The sequence below is a fragment of the Tamandua tetradactyla genome, chromosome 9, assembly GCF_023851605.1.
Source record: "Tamandua tetradactyla isolate mTamTet1 chromosome 9, mTamTet1.pri, whole genome shotgun sequence".
NCBI lineage: Eukaryota > Metazoa > Chordata > Mammalia > Pilosa > Myrmecophagidae > Tamandua > Tamandua tetradactyla.
In genome coordinates this window covers 20,947,759-20,956,687 of record NC_135335.1, presented here as the reverse complement: position 1 = coordinate 20,956,687, position 8,929 = coordinate 20,947,759, and the positions used below count along the sequence as shown (strand labels likewise).

General features: G+C 40.0%; 1 pseudogene; it reads right to left on the bottom strand.

The window, feature by feature from the left end:
* Positions 1-442: 442 nt before the first annotated feature.
* LOC143645592 (olfactory receptor 5G25-like) lies at positions 443-8,929 on the bottom strand (annotated as a pseudogene).

Below are 8,929 nucleotides of genomic sequence, written 5' to 3'. Positions count from 1 at the left end.
TTAGAAGGTGTTATTGCTACATACCACCAGGACAATACCCTTTACAAGAAAAGTTTTTAAAAGAGTGAGGCCAATGTTGCAGATAGTTGCAGAAAAAGAACATCCTGTGAGGCAAAACTCAGGTACTGTTAAGTTTACTGGCCATGTCTCCATTTTATTCAGGATTTAACAAAGAATCTCTCATTTCCTAGCCACAAAAGCTAGACATTCTATGTCACTTTGGCATTCTATAGTTCATCCATCTCAGTCTAAAGTTCTAAATCTCATTCCTTTAGAGAGAAATGAGAATATAGAAATGAGAACATTAGTACTTAAAGCTATTGTGACCTGTCAAAGACACAGAGTCATAAAGAGTGAATTTCACCTGAAACACAAGGATCCCAGCACACGTCCAGTCTGCTTGCCTCTTTAATGTATTATCTCTCAAGCTATGGAATTGAGGTTACCTACCTACAAGAGATTTCTTCCTTTCAAATGTCCTTCTGAATGAATCTTTTACCTCCTTGTTCCTCAGGCTATAAATAAGTGGGTTCAACATGGGAATCACCACTGTATAGAACACAGACATACTTTATTGATGTCCAGAGAGAAACTAGAACTCGGATATACATACATAGAGAAGAGTGTCCTATAGAGGATGGAGATAACTGTCAGGTGCAAAGAGCAGGTAGAGAAGGCTTTGCATCTCCCATCAGCAGAGCAGACCCTCAGGATGGCAATGACGATGTAAATATAGTTGATCAAGATGATGAGACCACTGAGCACTCCCAGGGCCCCAGCCAAGGTGAAAAGTAAAAATTTATTGACCTGAGTATCTGCACATGCCAGGTAGATAACAGGGAGAAGGTTACGGAAGAAGTGATTGATGATATTTGGACCACAGTAGGGTAAATGGAAAGTGAAAGTCATATGGGTCATAGTGCTTATAAGACCCACAGCATAGAGCCCTACCACCAGCTGCATGCAGACCCACTGGCACCTAATCAATGTGTGCAACAATGGTTTACAGATGGCCATGTATCGATCATATGTCATGGCAGCCAGGAAGAATCACTTAGTCACTGCAAACTGACCAGAAAACCATATCTGGGCAACACAATAAAAAAAAAGAGATTAGTTTCTCCTCCACAAAGATGTCAGCCAACATCTTAGGGCCAATGGCTGAGGCGGAGCAGATGTCCACCAAGGACACATGGCTGAGAAAAAAGGACACAGGGGTGTGGAGATGGGGATCCATCCAAACAAGAGCAATCATTCCCAAGTTTCCCAAAAGAGTGACAAGATAAACAAAAAGAAATATCAGGAAGAGAACAACCTGTAGCTGGAAATTATTTGCCAAGCCAATGAACAAAAATTCAATCACCAAAGTTTGATTCCATAATCTGATTTTATCTGTTGTGAGAAAGAGAACATTTTTTTTCTTTGCAATAAAGTCATATGTAAAGACTTCTTAATTTCACATCCAAATTTAGTTGTTTGTTTGGTTTGGCTTCATAGCATGAGCTAACTACCAAGAAGCTCTAGTTTTAGTTGTTGGTGTCCTTCTATCTGGTGACACCGAGCAAGCCACCAAACCTCAGTTCCCTTCTCTTTCAATGGATAATTTTGTACAGATTCATAGAAATTTAGAGCTAGAAGCAAACTGTAGAGATTATCTAAGGCAAGTCCACTAACTATTCCAAGTTACCTTTCTAAAAATGCCTGCCTTGAACCAAGGATATCTTAAACATTTCACAGAAAAAGCTGTAAATGAATTCAATACATTTAGGCTATCTTTCATCACTCCAGATTAAGGGTAAATAGGTTTTAGAAATGTACCTTCCTCCCTTCGCTTAGATGCCGGGGCTAGTTAATTGAATTGACTAAAAGACAACATCTGATCTGAAAAAAGGAGGTCAGGCTGAGACAAGAAAATTTGGCTTTGGAGCAGGGATCAAAGTCCTCACCAGTATTTCCTCCATGATACCAGCATTTCTTCAAAATATTTATGTATATTTCAATAACTTAGTTCACTTTCTATCAAATTATGAAGTAAGTACATCAGCAAAAAGACCAGATCTTAAATATTGAATAGGTGCCTTGACCCAATCTGCATATCAGGAGCTTGAGAGAGAAAAACAGGCACTTAGGAAAGAAAAACAAATATTTTAAGAATCAAAAGGAGCACTCCTGTGCATTTTATACACACATAAAATATTAAATGTGTGTATATTTTACCCCAGAGATATAAAAATTGAAGTCCACACAAAAACCCAGGCAAGATTGTTCATAGCAGCTTTATTTGTAAAGGCTCCATATCAGAAACAACTGAAATGTCTTATGAGAGGGGAATGCTTAAGCAAACAATGGAACATCCCTACCATGGAATACTACTCAGCAATAAAGAGGAACAAACTACTAATACACAGAGCAACTTGGGTAAATCTTTAGGAAATTATATTGAGCAAAAAAAGCCTCTCTGAAAAGGTTACATGTTATATGCTTCCATTTATATAACATTCTCCAAATGGCTACATGTTGGTGGATGCCAAGAATTAGGAATGGTGAGAGGGAAGGTGGTGAGTGTGACTATAAATGGAAAGCACAGGGAGATTGTTTGGCAGTGGAGAATCTTTGTATCCTGATTGCGGTGGTTACTCAAATTGATCCATTTTGAGTAATAAAATTGTCTGTAATAAAATGACAGAGAACTATACACACATGTTGTATCAATATCAGCTTCCAGGTTTTGATGCTGTGCGATAGTGACATGAGATGTAAACATTAGGGAAAATTAGGTGAAGGATACATGGGACCTCTATATACTCTTTAACATACATTATGAATTTATAATTATTTCAAAATTAAAAGTTGATTAAAAAAAGAAGAGAAGGGAGGGATATGGGAATTGAGGACAGTATAAACGGGTAATTTAAGAAGGGAAGGGGGTATGAATTTTGGACCTTTAAATAATCACAAAAATTTGAGCATCACTTTCACACTCAAAGAGAGGGAAGAGGAGCAGTCACAGAAGTCTTCTCACCCCTGGTAAGAAAAGTTGTAAAGAGTTGTGGTTAAGCATGGAAATTACTTAAATGAAAAGTTGCTGACGTCTGTGGTCACACAGTCAATGGGACTTAGACAAGTAAAGGGCTTGCAGTGGTTTAATTTAAAAATAGTTAGGAAAAAATACCTTAGTATTAAAATGTGTCAAAAAGTTAATATTTTCTAAGTACAGAAATGCATTTCAATTCATTTTTTTTATTACTCTGTAAACAAAGGCAATGAAGATATACACCATAGACAACGGCTTTGTTTTAAAAGCTCTGTATTCTACTTGAAATCCAGGGTACAAACAGTAGTTGCTGACTGGAAAAGTCTATTAAGCTGTACTTTTCTCAGCCTCACACAGTCCAAATATTCTAATAAAGAAAAGCCACGTTATTAAGTGTGCAGGAGAATTTAGGTCAGCTGATTCAGAGGTCTGTTTCCAACATATAATATCCAATGTAGGTAAAGTGAAAAAAAAAAATTAAGACCCAGAAAAGTAATGCCTTCTTAATTCTAACAATCAAGGAGTTCATAAATCTTCAGTATCTCTATGCCAAACACCAATTTCAAACAAAATGTGCGTTCAAGTTAGATAACTGAAACCAAAAATTAAAAGGGTAGGCATTATTATTTGTACCAAATTATTCTCCAAGCGAGCTTAGAGGTTACATTTTCCCAGCCTTCTAAACTCATTTTTGCAGTTTCAGAACTCATTTAACTCACCTGTCTAAAAAACAAGCCACTAGACTGTTTGCCTGCCTATGTCAAGGTGAATTACAAAGCAAACAGTTACTGATAAAAAAAAAATCAATTATCATTGAGCAAAATAGTAGACTGGTTGTTCATCTCAGCTCCTGCAGGTATACAGCAAAATAGAGTGAAGCCATCTTGCAAAGTGGGCCTTTCAACAGTACTTTGAGAAAGAGCTCACTGACTCTCAATTTTGCTCCACATGCAGAAGTTTTTCTAAAGAGCTGTACAGTAAATTGAGGCCAACTCTGTCAAGGAATCAAAAGCTCAGGAGCTTAAGCCTATAGGGAAGATATTAAAGTTATTTTCTGGGAAAACAATTTCAGAGGCTTTGAATCTAGTGTATTTGCCCAGAATAAAGCTCTTTCTCCCTTCGGTAACTGACCTCCCTTAGAAATTTGGAGCCTTTCACAACTGCTTGATGAATACCTGTCCTTAGTGCTATGCAGATCTGAGCATTCTAAACAGAGCCTGCCCTCAAAGAGATTACACTTAGAAGCAGATTCTGAGAGCACAGAAGTTATAGGGGCCAGATGATTGATGCAAGAGTTACAAGGAGGGTGGAATCATTAGAACCAGAAAGACTTGAAAATGGTTTCACAGAACTGATGAAGCTTGAAGGTAGATTAAGATACAGGATAAACAAAAATTAAGTGGAATGGGATGTTTATATGCAGCAGTAGACAGTTTAAATTTGGACAGCATCTTTGAGAGTCAAAGAGTTGCCACATAGACTGTGTGAAAATTTCAAAATAGAAAGTTTGAAAGAGGTTTAGGCCCAAACTTTATAAATAATTTAATATTAGGCAAAGGATTTTAAAATTATTTCTGTAAGCAATGAGGGGCCTTTTGTGATTTCAGGAAAGAGATGACATTTATTCACATAAAAGCTACTACAGGAAGCTAATCTTGTCATTGGTGTTGTTTACTCTGTCTGATCCTCTTTTAAGTGCTTTGAGGATGTTAACTCAAATTCTCACAATAGCCCCCAAAAAACAGAATAATAGAACAGTCTGAAATCTACTTCACCTCCCCCAATCAGTCCATTTTAGCACCCACAGGCCACCATTCTGTTCTTAGAACAAGCAAAGCATGATCCCATCTCAGAGTCTTTGTTCTCTCTCTTCTACTACCAATATGTTCCTCTCCAGATATGTGTACAATCTACTTCTTTGTTTCATTCAGGATTCTGCTAAATATCCCTTCAACTGAGAGGGTCAGCACAGCTGACTTCACTCCAACACTCATTCACTTTCTTTTTATTCAGGTTTTCTTTAAGGTAATTACCATTACCTGCTAAACTAGTTTGAAAGGATTTATGTACCTTAGAAAAGCCATGTTTTAATCCTGATCCAATCTTCTGGCAGCAACCCTTTCTTTTAATCTCTATTTAGTGCTATAGATTGGAAACTTGATTAGGCTATCACCATGGAGATGTGCCCCACCCAATTGTGGGTATTAAACTTGATTAGATGGAGACATGACTCCACCCATTCCAAGTGGGTCTTTACTGGAATCCTTTAAAAGAGGGAGCATTTTGGAAAAGGTTTGAGATCTGAGCCCTCCCTTACCAAGAATAACAAGAAAAGCTGAACATCATTTCATCTCTTTGAATTCTTAAGAGAGTTAACATGAATGAAAGAATTACAAGGATAATGAAAGAAAAGGAAACAGAATGATGAGCCCAGCTATTAGAACCACTTTTTCTAAGATGTACTAGCCAATCCTAGAGAAGTTGGAAAATGTGCTGAGACTCTCTGGGACAAGAAGGCAGTTCAAAGCCCTCCAGGGAAAGGTGTTTGGTGACTCCCTTCCCCAAGATCTGAACATCGGGCAACATGCTAGGAATCCTAAGACCCAAAAGTGGATTGGTCTTCATGCAGATTATAGCCCAACTTCGGATCTCCTCAGTACCTGATTTACTTAAGGTTACTAAAGATTTCTAGTTACCCTACTCACCTGGCAGAAAACAACATAAGCTGTCTCTAGAATATTATTAGATGTAGGCCTCTATATATTTTTGTGGGGTGCATCGAAAGAGAGATTACACAATTCAGAACTGCAAGCCAACTGGGAGTCTTTATTAGCCAGCCAGCAACTGCCTCAGAAACCTCCAAGAAGGAAGATTCAGAGAGCAGCCCCCAGAGGTTTTCACAGTGTGCTTATAAAGGCTAAAACCATGTTGTGGTTTTGCAGTTGCTAGCAAGCAAGCATATCATAGAAGCAGAAAAATGCCATTACTGTTGCCAAAACACATCCTGTTCCCTCAGTTCCCTAACATTGGTTATTGTTTAACTCCTGGGGACATTCCGCCCCAATATTGTGGGCACTTTCCCTGCTCGGGCCTGATTGATTGCTCCTGGCCCTCCACATTCCCCACTGGTTTTATGAGAATCATTGTTTCTTCATTTTGATTATAAATCTGTTGATATTGGGTTCCAAGCACTAATAATTTAATAGTTTGTATTTTTCTTTGCACGTATGAGGTTAGACAGTTGATTGCGCAGGGTCCAAACATTAAGCCTAATAATATGAGAATTAGGGGCCCTGCTATGGTGGACGAGAGCGTGGTTAGCCATGGGAACCAGGAAAATAAGTTTTCATACCAGTTGGTTTCAATTTTTTGGCGTTCTTCCCGCTCTCATAACCTGCTACTGGCTAGGGATAGACTATTTCTAATTATTCCAGAATGATTGACATAGAAGCATCAGGTTTCTTCAAGGGCCACGCATAACCCCTCTTATTCCAGAAATAGGAGGTCTAAGCCTCTTCGGTTTTGGAGGATGACCTCGGCCACTGAATTTAGGGAGTTTTCCAAACGACTGATGGAGCTTTCTAATTCACTAAGATCCAGATCAACTTGTTTGCTAAGAGTTTTAAAATTTTGGTCCCCGGTGATAAGGGCTGAAGTTCCAACTGCAGTTGATCCTGCGATGCCCAGTCCGACAAGGAGGGGCACTGAGATTGGGGCTCGCTTGGCCCAGTAAGTGATTTCTAAATGTTCCCTACCTCCTTCCCCAGAATAGTAATATACTTGGGAGATAATGTGAGCTAAGATACAAAATTCCTCCTTGAAGGCCACTATTGGGGGAGTTATACAGGGGGTAATACTGGACATGCAAGCAAACCAAGTACCATCAGGGGTTATAAGGAGGCAGTCCCATCCACCCGGGGTTGAAGTTAAAATGTCCTTCAGTGACATGATGAGACTGCAGGAGTCACTATAGGGGGATTTGGCTAGATTAAAATTCTCAGAATAAATACAGGTTCCCTGCCCTTGGAGATCTCCTAGGGTGAGTTTCGGTTCCTGTCCCCACCTGCATAGATGCTGGCCTTGTGCTTCTTGGACTGAGAAGTTTCTGATATGGGTATCTGTGGGGCCTAGGGAGATATTAGCTGCTATTCTGATGTAGTAAGGGGGTTTAGGGTTTAAGCAAAGCCAACAGTCTTCAGTAATAAGTGGATTGGTTTGATTCGTGAACTGGAAAACTGAATTTAACAGATCAAGCAGGGTTTTTTTAGAGGAGGGAGAGGAATTTATTTGGTAGTTTGGGGTAGCATAGGCTTTTCAGCTCGAGCTTACCAGAGGTGGGACCCTGAGTCTGGGGGGCTGTGCCAGTTTTATGCCAGGGTTGAGAGCTCAATTACATCCTATGGGATTGTCCGCTTTATGGGGAAGGAAACTTTGAATGGTGAAAATGGTGTCTGAGTTGTAACCCAAGACATATAGTTTTCCCACTCACCCAGGTTTGTATACACCAGGAATGGATAGTAATAATCATTGGGTTACAGGTGCGTTGGGTGCAACTGTTGGGGTTATGGGCTGGTGCCCTTGTTAAGGTTATGAACGGACCCCAGTTAGTCCATTCTGTGATTGTTTCACAACCCCAGTTGACACAATAATATTGGCCTTTCCCTTGGCAGTTTAAATTTCCCTCCACAGGACAGGCATAGTATTTGGTATGCCATAAGCATTTTTCTTGGTAGGGGGTAGTACACCCGTATCTGATCATGTTACCATAACTCCCCTTTCCTAGGTGTCTAAACAGTTGGCAGAGATCAAAGTGGAGGGTTGGTTGGGAGGGAGTGATGGTTGTAGCCACGAGTACTCCATCCACCGTTTTAGTGAGTTCCCAGGTATAGTTTATAACCTGGTGAGGGTTTTTTCCCACAATCCCCACCAGGGATATCAAGAGGACCCAGAGGGATTTCTGGAAAGTCTTATCTTTAGTGAATCCTCAGTTTGCTGGATGGTCCATTTTTCAAGGATCTGGTCTGGGACAGCCTTTTTTATCTGGGTGTGATGAATCCAGTGCCATTTTCCCACAACTTTCACTGCCATTGGAGTTGAGAGGATCACTGGCAGTGGTCCCGTCCACCAGGCTTCCAAGGTGGCTGGCTGAAGTTTCTTTATCCAGACCCAATCTCTGAGCTGCACCTGAAATACATCTTTTTTAGAGGCAGGATTTGTTGGTCCCAGATGGGCTGCCTTCACCAGTTCCCGAGTTTGCTGAGTGGTAGACTGCAGGGCCTATAATGATTTTAGAAGAGAATGGTTATTCAATTCAGCTATTTTTCCTTCTCCCAACTTAGGGATTAGTGGAGGTGGTCATCCAAACATGATTTCATATGGGGTAATTCCCTTAACTAACATAGGGAGTGCATTTAGTTTTTAGCATGGCAAATGGAAGGAGACTCACCCAGTTTTCACCAGTCTTGAGCTTTAGTTTATTTTAAGTTTCCTTTATTGTTCTACTCATTCTTTCAACTTGCCCTGAACTCTGTAGCTTATAAATACAATGTAATTTTCATTTGATATTTAATATTTTTGCTAACAATTGGGTAACTTGGGTGATGAACACCGGCCCATTGTCGGACCCCATTGCAGTTGGGAGGCCAAATCAGAGGGCAATTTCAGAAACTAGTTTTTTTTACTACTATTTGTGCTGTCTTGATTCTGGTAAGAAATGCCTCAGTCCATCAGGAGAAGGTGTCAATGAAGACTAACAGGTATTTGTATCCATATGGACCAGGTAATATTTCTGTGATGTCTATTTCCCACTGTTTTCCTGGGGCTTGTCCCCTCAGCCTGGTTCCTTGGGGCATTTCTCTCCCTCAGCTGGAATTTACCTGGGTGCGGATGTGCCAT